Genomic DNA, 9,443 nt, shown 5'->3' on the forward strand with positions numbered 1-9,443 from the left:
ATATATCCGAATTGATATATAGCCATTCATCCCTTCAGTGTGTCAATAAAATGAGTACAAAGCATTCTTGGGAACTAAACCCTGGGAGTTTTGCATTAGGCTGACCTCTTAACAGGAACATCTGCCTAGCTCCCAAGAGACCTTGGTCAGGAGGAGTGAGATGGGTACAGTAGGACTTGGCCCTCATAAGATGTCATGCCACTGGGTTTGGTTTTTTGACTCTTAAAACACTCATCCTAACATTTTTTACTAAATCACTGCTTTTAGAGAATGTCAGAAGTTGCTTGCTCTTTGCAACTGTTAGGCATTTTAGAAAATATATACACACATTTTGACACTGAACATAGTATAATTAATGACCATGAAATGTTTTTAAGCTGCCTTAGTCTTTACAGTATGTAAACATTGTATGGTTTTTTTCACTAATTTCTTTTGCATTCAGTAAATGTAGGAAACAAAGATTATATTATGATTGTAATTTTAGTGCAAAAATGTTCCCTTACATACTTTTCTCAAAAGATAATGAAATTGCAAACTTATGCTTATAATAATCTAATGCAGGATTTGCATGTCAAATTAATTGTCCCCTTTAAATGTATGAAAATCATAAGTGTTATGAGATTCATATAAAAAACACTAACCTTTTTTTAATACAAATAAAACTAGACTAATGTATTAGTGACCTGTGAGCGAGTGTAACAATGGTATACTTTTTGATAGGAACTGTATGGGGAAATTAACTTTAGTTTTGTTGCAAAATAAACCTTAAATTATCTGGCATGCCGAAAGATTCAAATTTCCGGCATGCTGGTCAACCTCGCTTTTCGGGGTAATATGGTATTAAAAAATCTAGATTAAATTGATACTCGTTTCAAAATTCCCCCGTAAGATTTCATACTGGCATTTAAATTTCCAGTGTGGTTAGTTACAGGTTTCAAAATTTCTAGTACGTTTAAAAACCACTATTAAAAATCCAGATTAAATTGATTCTGGTTTCAAAATTTCCAGTATGTTTAAAAACCGGCATTAAAAAATCCAGACTAAATTGATACTGGTTTCAAAATTTCCAGTATGTTAAAAACCGGTATTAAATAATCCAGATTAAATTAATACTGGTTTCAAAATTTTCAGTATGTTAAAAACCGGCATTAAAAAATCCAGATTAAATTGATACTGGTTTCAAAATTTCCAGTATAAATTGATACCGGTTTCAAAATTTCCAGTATGCTTAAAAACCGGTATAAAAAATCCAGATTAAATTGATACTGGTTTCAAAATTTCCAGTATAAATTGATACCGGTTTCAAAATTTCCAGTATGTTTGAAAACCGGTATAAAAAAATCCAGATTAAATTCATACTGGTTTTGAAATTTCCAGTATAAATTGATACCGGTTTCAAAATTCCCAGTAAGATTTCATACCGGAATTTAAATTTCCGGTATGATTTTCTTTTTTCCGGTACAAATCATACTGGGTCCGGTATCATTTGGATACTGGTTTTAGGATTTTTTTCCAATAGGGTCCACAGGAAAAGAACAAACAAAGGCTGTTTGAAAGGCAGTTTTAGATTGGAATCTCGAAGACAAAGTTAAGTTGTGATATTACAGCTTCCAGAACAGGTCCTTTAAGTGGTTCTTGCGCTATTCTTGAGCAAAAATTTGATAGAGAAATGCTTTCCTTTGCTTGCTGTCATCACATATATGAACTGATCTATCTCATTTAAATACAGTGCTATGGAGGCGCTGCGGAGTTGTTCGAACTGTACCCTAACTTGGAAAATTTACTTGACTTTTACCGTGCTGAACTTACTAATATTACGTTCAGGGATGACTATCAAGAGTTGACAGAACTGCCTATAATATTTTTAGGTGGAGATACAGAAAATGAATTTAAAATAAGACCACCGGGAGTCATACACAAAGCTCGATGGATGGCTCGAGCGATTTACTCCCTAAAACTATTATATTTAGTTCACAACTAAAATTAGATACGAAGGAAAATGAAGCATTGTTTGATGTCTGCTTTTTTGTAGTGACAATATACGTGAAAATATGGCTTCAATGCATTTTGACAGTCAAAGCACCCAAAAAAGATTTGTGCTTTTTGATAAAAGTGTACGAAAATGTGGACCCAATTATCTCAAAAGCTGCTCTACAAAAATTCATCCAGCTTTTATGGTATGGTCAATAATATTTCATTCCTTTATGTGAAAAAGACTGTCTCAAAGCTTAGTGCAGTAAACGATGCAGCTGAAAGAGCGGTAAAAATGATGCAGAACTTTCATGGTTTGCTAACAGCTGATGAGGAACAAAAACAATCTGTTACGTTGTGTTCAAGAGCAGAGGACGTTCTATTCTGACTGCAAAAAGCAAACATTGAATTAAAAATATGTACAGTAATGTTTCTTTTAGTCTAATATTGTTGTAAATATCTGCTTTAAATAAATTGATGTCGCGTGTAGTAATGAATTATGCAGTTAGCAATTTTTCCACTGTAGTCGCCTTACAGGATTTTAGGTCCAACTTTGACCTCAAGTCGGCACGGGTTCCCGTTATTTAATTGCAATGGAACTTTTTTCTCATGTTTCTGAGGTGAAATGGAAAAAATTTGGAAGGTATGCGTATTCGATTTCACAAATTTTTTTTCGCCATTATATCTTGGGACACCCTAGTGTGTATGTATGTGTTTGAGTCTGTGTTTTGTGTGTGTGTATGTGTTTGTGTATGTGTGTAGGTGTATGCATTTGTGTGTGCGTGTGTGTATGTAGTTGTGTATGTATGCGCGTGTGTGTAGCATATGGACGCAACCTCGAGACGGCTTTCGCTATAGGAGCAGAATCGTGAGGAGCCGGTCGACGGTGATGCTGCAGAGGGTGCTGGTGGGAAAATAAAATCATAGGAACGCCAAAAACAGTCAAGTGAGAACAAAAAGCAATCCTGATTGCTCAAAAATTACTATAAAAAATATGTGTTAAGCTTAAAATTGAATATAAGTTCTAGATACATATCTTAGTAGTATTAATAAACAGTTTAATTTTGTAAAAATATCTACTAATAATGTCATTTGTAATTTTAACAAGAAAAATATTGTTTAATAACGAATAATTTTATAAAAATCAAATTAAATATAAGTAAGCAAACATTTTAGCTGTAAGTTATCGCTCCTAAGCCAGTGCTAAAGAATTTAACATAGCTATTCAATAAATAAAAACTAACCTTACCTCTCTAAAAGGAACCTCTCTAAAAGGAAAACAAATGATTTAAAAAGAAATATGAACAAATCGTAGCAACGATGATTGCTTCTGAGTTGATTACTTTATCTCTACATAGTATAAAATGAAGTCTTCAAAAAGCGACTCTGTTTGAACTCGCAAAACTCGAGAACTACCCGGCCGATTGCGCTGAAATTTTCCGTTTGTTCCTTTAAGTCCTGAGAAGGTTTACAGACCAGTTCGAAAACAACTCAATGAATAGTTCTTATTTTATTCCAATTCAGGCCCAATTTTCACGTAAATTCCCGAATATGGGGGTGAAAAATTACTTGTAAATAATAATATTATATATTGCTGGAAAGGGAAGAATTTTCCGCGTTCTACGCAATTTGTTCCAATGCTCTAACTTAATTGCGGCGGGAGTTTACGTTTTTAGCTCGAATTTTTTTAGGCTTAGATGAAATTTAGGTACTACTTTCTTCATAAATTCATCAATAAAAAGTGAAGAAATCGTCCCGCAGTATTCTTTTTGACAGCATTGGATAGAGCTGCTTTTTCACTCCAGACCTAACTCGACCTAAGGTCGAAAGTTTAACCCTCTATCTCAATTAGAAAAAAGTTACAAGCGAATTAAATGAAGTTCAAAAATCTGTTCTCTGTTCAAATTTTTAACCATTTTATTTTGCGTTTCCACGGTAACGCTTTTTGAATCCATTGTTTATTTCCATCTTTCTCATTTTCAATTCTTAAACGTATTGTGTTTCCATGGTTACGCCTTTTAAATCCTCCTTTCTCATTTTATTTTAATTTCTTAAAAGTATTTTAGTATCTGTCGTCATTGTTTGGCGAGAAAATTTTGCATGATGGTTTTTTTTTTTTTTTTTTTTTTCATTTAATTCTGGTTATTGAAGATACTTCACTTGACGCAATGGTGTTTTTTTTTTTTTTTAAGGTAGACCGGGCAAAGCCGGGCAACGCAGCTAGTTTGCATGTAATTGAATCCATTAATAATGACCTACCATAAATAACAAGCACATATTATATGCAATACCCATTTTTTTTGAAAGAAGGTTACTTTCGGGATTTATTTATATTTTTCTTCACAGCGGTTTGCTTTCTGATTGGAACTGAATGGGGATGTTTACTTTTGTTTCGTTGCGAAATAAACTTCGAATTATCCGGCATGCCGGAAAATTCGAATTTTCCGGCATGATGCTGGTCAACCTCGCTTTTTTCCGGCATGCCGGATAATGTGGGGTAATATGGTAATAAAAGTAGAGCGAGCAATGGCAACCCTTTTGCTGCTCATAAACTAAACCATGTGACTGGTGTGTATCATAGCAACGGCGGGAGTTGAAGACATCTTCCATATCATCGTTACCATCGCAACAAAGACGGTAATGATATCATCGTAGCAAGGCTTTACTTGATACGCGTCTTATCAGGCTCAGTCATTTTCACAAAAGTTGTCGTATGAAATCAATTAATCAAACAAAAAAAAAAAAAAAACCCGGCCAGACTCCAGTGACATCTGTTGGATTTTGTGGCAACTTTTTAACTATAAACATCGGATAAGTTTATTTTTAAAGTGAATACTCAACAAAATTGAGTTCAAAAGTGTTCGAGTTAATTTAAAAGAGAATTTATTTCTTTCAAAGAAAAGTGTTTGAAAAGATATTTTCTAAAAAAAGTGAAAAAATATGAAACTTTCTTTTCAAGAAATGTTAAATTTTAAAACAAAATCACATGAATATAAGCCGAGGAAGATGTTTATCTAATACTAATTAAATCAATGTAAAATTCTGTTAATGAAAAAAATTGTGTGATAAAATATTCCAATTTTTCGCAATGAAGCATTTTCAAAATTATTTGAGTAATGTTACTACAAACCTTCAATAAATATAAAAAAGAGTTGATGCTATTGAATATTGATCATTTCATATGTATTGCAATTTATACATTAAACTAGCAAAAATACCCGGCGTTGCCTGGGGTTAGCAATAATGATCAGAAACAATCGTTACTTGCATTTGTTTTCTGTTTTAAGTGAAAGAACTTAAAACACACCTTTTTGACGTGACTTAAAATCTAGCTTCTTCCTTACTCATAAAACTAAAGCAGCAGTAAGTAAAAAGAGCAAAATAGTATTCATTTAGAAACGAAAACACGAAATTTAAGCGTATACAAATTTGAAGAATTTCCGAAACATGAAATTAAACTTCACATGTTTAAAAAGATTTATCAGTTAATACTTATTTTTAAATTCTCTGTATGTCTATTGAAGAACGAACTGTTTAAAAAAATGTAGTCACGCGCCCGTGATCCCCTTAAACTTGCTTTAGTTATTTTGGAAATTCTTAATTATTGTGAGTTCTAGGTGCGATTTAAAATATTACCGAATTTGCGGGAATCGTTTTGGGATACCTTGGATAATGCTCCCCCTCCTTATTTTGTAAAACGGTATGTTACTAATTTTTGTTAAAGAGATATTGTCGCCATATGCTAAGATACTTTTGGTCACCATAAAATTGCGCTAAACAATTTCATCCGTAATTTTTCCAAAATAAATAGTAAAATTTGGCGATGGTTTGAATTTGTCCACAAAGTCACATTAATGGAAGTTTTTGTGCTGTTTATGGATTTGCCTAATTTAGTTGCTGGATTATTTTACAGTAAAAAAAGTTTTTTAAAGATTCTTTGATTGACGATATTTTGTTTACATGGTGAAAGCTGACAAACATTATTACGTAGTCTTTGACTTCCAAAACCGTGACAGTTGAAAAAACTGCCAAATGCATCCGCTACTGAAATCTTTCTGTATAAATTTTGGCGAGGTTTCTGCTGTTAGATTGGATAATGATTAAAAAATCCAGTCAGCACAAATAATATTTAAAAAAAAACCATTAATTACACTAAAGTTCCGTTTAAATGGAAAATAATCAACCAAATCTATAGTTATTATTAGCCAATCTTGGGGGGAAAATGTTACTTTAAGATTTGACTTGAGAAAAGCCTCCAACAGTCAGACGAAACACAAAAACATTCAACAATTCTAACTATGAACTGGGAGTTCAGATGATATACTAAATAATGAATTGGGTTGAGGAAAGCCTTCGAACATGGAACAAAAAAAACCCATAACTCGTTTTTCATACAACTTAGAACTTTCTAACAGATGCCATCTTCAGCAGAAAAATAAGCGATTTCGATGGACACATAGTTTCAATATGTGCACGCATTTTTTAACCGTCATATTGGGGCATTTATGTGAAAATTTGGACAAATTAGAATAAAAAAGGAACTATCAATCTGATTTTTATCGAACTGGTCTACAAACCTCCCCAGTACCAAAAAGAACAAACCGTGAAAGTTTCAGCCAAATCTGCCGGGTAGTTTCTGAGATCTTAGGGAACAAATTTACCAAAGTCCATTTTTATATATATAGAAGAGAAGATAACAATTTCAAACGAGGTTGAAAATAAGTTTGTTGCTTGAAAACATATGTGAAAATATTTTGGGTATACTGTTTTATTTTTCGGGAGGGGGCGGGGGTTAATTTCTGCTTTCAATAAGTAAAAAAAAACCATTGAAAATTTGGTTCTGACTGAAATTATGTGTAATATTATAAAATTAAGCATTACATCTTATGCACGGAACCATACTGTCTAATTAACGTATGAACTACACTCAATAAATTGTATCAACAAAAAGTTTATTTTCTTTTTTTTTAACTTTTATTATGCAAGAATTAATTACATTTGTTTCACCAAGCGCAATTGATAAATACATTTATCAGTTACAACAGAAGACAAATTAAAAGTAGCGATTGTTTCTCATAATTTTTACCGACGCAGGCAACGCCGGGTATTTTTGCTAGTTCCTAAATATATTTATGCAACATTCAAAAAGTTTTTAGTCTTTTCTTTTCTTACTTTCAAAATTAGTTATTTTTTAAAAGACATATTCTGAAAATGATGAATAACTCAGTTTAATATCTTTATTTTTTTCACATTTTAGAACTAATAAAAAGCTCAAAACATGCTTAGAGATAAAATTATTTGGAAGAAAAATATATAGAAAACATATCAAATAAAATTTTAGCCATGAAACTGATCGTTAGTAACGATCAACATGCATTACAATTTAATCATTAGGAAGTACGTTGCATGTTAAAGAACAAGAATTTAAATCATTTAAAAGCACATTGAAACAATAATGAATAGACAAAGAAAAACCATGCCAATAAAATTTCAAAAAATGAATAGATGGCAGCTTTTCATATAGATATTTATAAACCACTATATTATAAACCTATTTTTCAGTATTTAGAAAAATAATAATAAAAGTTTCCTCCATTTTTTTTTTTTTTAACAAAACTTTTTGTTGTTTAAAAAATAAGTAAGTAAAAATATTAATAACAATTAAAACGCATTAAAAAAAAAACTTTAAAAAATGAAAACGGTATTCAAATGCTTACACATTATGAGGAAATTTAATGAGGAGAAATTTCGCCATAAAAATAAATTAGGCCACTAAAAAACATGAAAAGTTCCACAAACTTTTAAATTATTTGCTAAAATATAAACTAAAAAAAAAAAGCTATTCAATAACATAATAAAAAAAATTTTGAAAAACAAAAAAAAATAGAACCGACTTTAAAATTGCTCCAAAAAGAGAAAAATAATTTTATTCTTTAAACACCATTGATAATACTTTTAAGCATAATTTTTGAAGTTGGCGCAAAATCAAAAAGTAAAATCCAGTGTAACCATGCTTCGTTCATATTTTTTTTTCAGAAAATCATCCTAAGTTAGGAACGAAACATTTGTATCGTTACTCAAATATGCTGTTATCAATGCAAAATGTATGTGGTAGTGATGAAACTATGCGTGGTTAAATTTATAATTGTAGTTGAGTTACGGCTGTGAATGATCTTATGTATCATTTTTGCGCCAACTTCAAAAATTATGTTTAAAAGTATTATCGATGGTGTTTAAAGAATAAAATTATTTTTCACTTTTTGGAGCAATTTTAAAGTCTTTTTTTTTAATTTTTTTTTATTTCATTCTTTTTAGTGTAAATGTAGGTATTTCAGTAAAAGTAAAAAGTTACCATCACGAAACTCCACCTTATTTTTTGCTTAAAATGCTCCTCACTAAAAAAAAAGAAAAGAAAGAAAAAAAAAACTATAAGCACGGCTTAAACTTGAAGTGACTGCCACTAAAAATTTATCTTTGTTCCTCTCTGAAATTCATTTGTGTGTTAATTTAATTATAACCATTTAAATATCCCTAACTAATTTGCATTTCACAGCAAACCAGTTGCTTGTGATGCAATCCTGTATAGTTGAGGCAAACCTAACCTGGTAGTATTGTGAAGGCTAAGCAGATCCTGATCGCTGCATCACCTCGCTTCCAGGTTAGGTTTACCTAGATCCGCTTATAATTTTGAATTGAATCATGAATAATAAATAATGAATTAATGAATTTTTTATCTAACATTAAATGTGTTTAAAAGACTACATAAGATAAGAACATTGTTCCATGCTCCTAAACATATCTTAATTATTAAGAACCATGCATATGTTGTACCTTGGAACGTGTCCTAAGGTACAATATGTTTGGCTGTCCGGAGGTACAATCACCACGTGGTTTAAGAAAAATCAAAATGGTAGTCAATCTAGATGCACTATGATTATTTTCTCCCTACAAAACTATTTAAAGTACTTCTCTTTTATAACAAAATGAAATTCAGTTGAGTAGTTTTACAAGTACAAAGAGAGAAAACGAAATAAAAATAAAGAATATATTTACTCTGGATCCTAAAATTTTCTTTATTTCACAAAATCGCCAATTTTTTACTCATCTTATGCTGATTTTTCCTATGGCACCATTGAGTGGTGAAGGTTACTAACAGAGATTACAAAAACATGGCTGCTAAAAATAGATTCTTTGAAGTTAGCAGTGTCCCAAGGTACAACACTCTCCCCTACCTGTCTTATGATTCGTTGTCTTCGCTACTTGCGAGATGAACAAATATGTTTTTTTGAGCAATCACATTGCTTATTGTTTTCATTTGACCTTTGAATGGCATTCCTATGATTTTATTTTCCCCCCGCCTTCCTCTGCAGCACCACCGTCGGCCGCCCTCACGATGCTGCTCCTCTAACAAAAACCGTCTCCAGATACGTCCATATCCTACACACACACGCATACATACACACCTACACACA

The sequence above is a fragment of the Uloborus diversus genome, unplaced genomic scaffold (assembly GCF_026930045.1).
Source record: "Uloborus diversus isolate 005 unplaced genomic scaffold, Udiv.v.3.1 scaffold_43, whole genome shotgun sequence".
In the NCBI taxonomy this organism is placed as follows: domain Eukaryota; kingdom Metazoa; phylum Arthropoda; class Arachnida; order Araneae; family Uloboridae; genus Uloborus; species Uloborus diversus.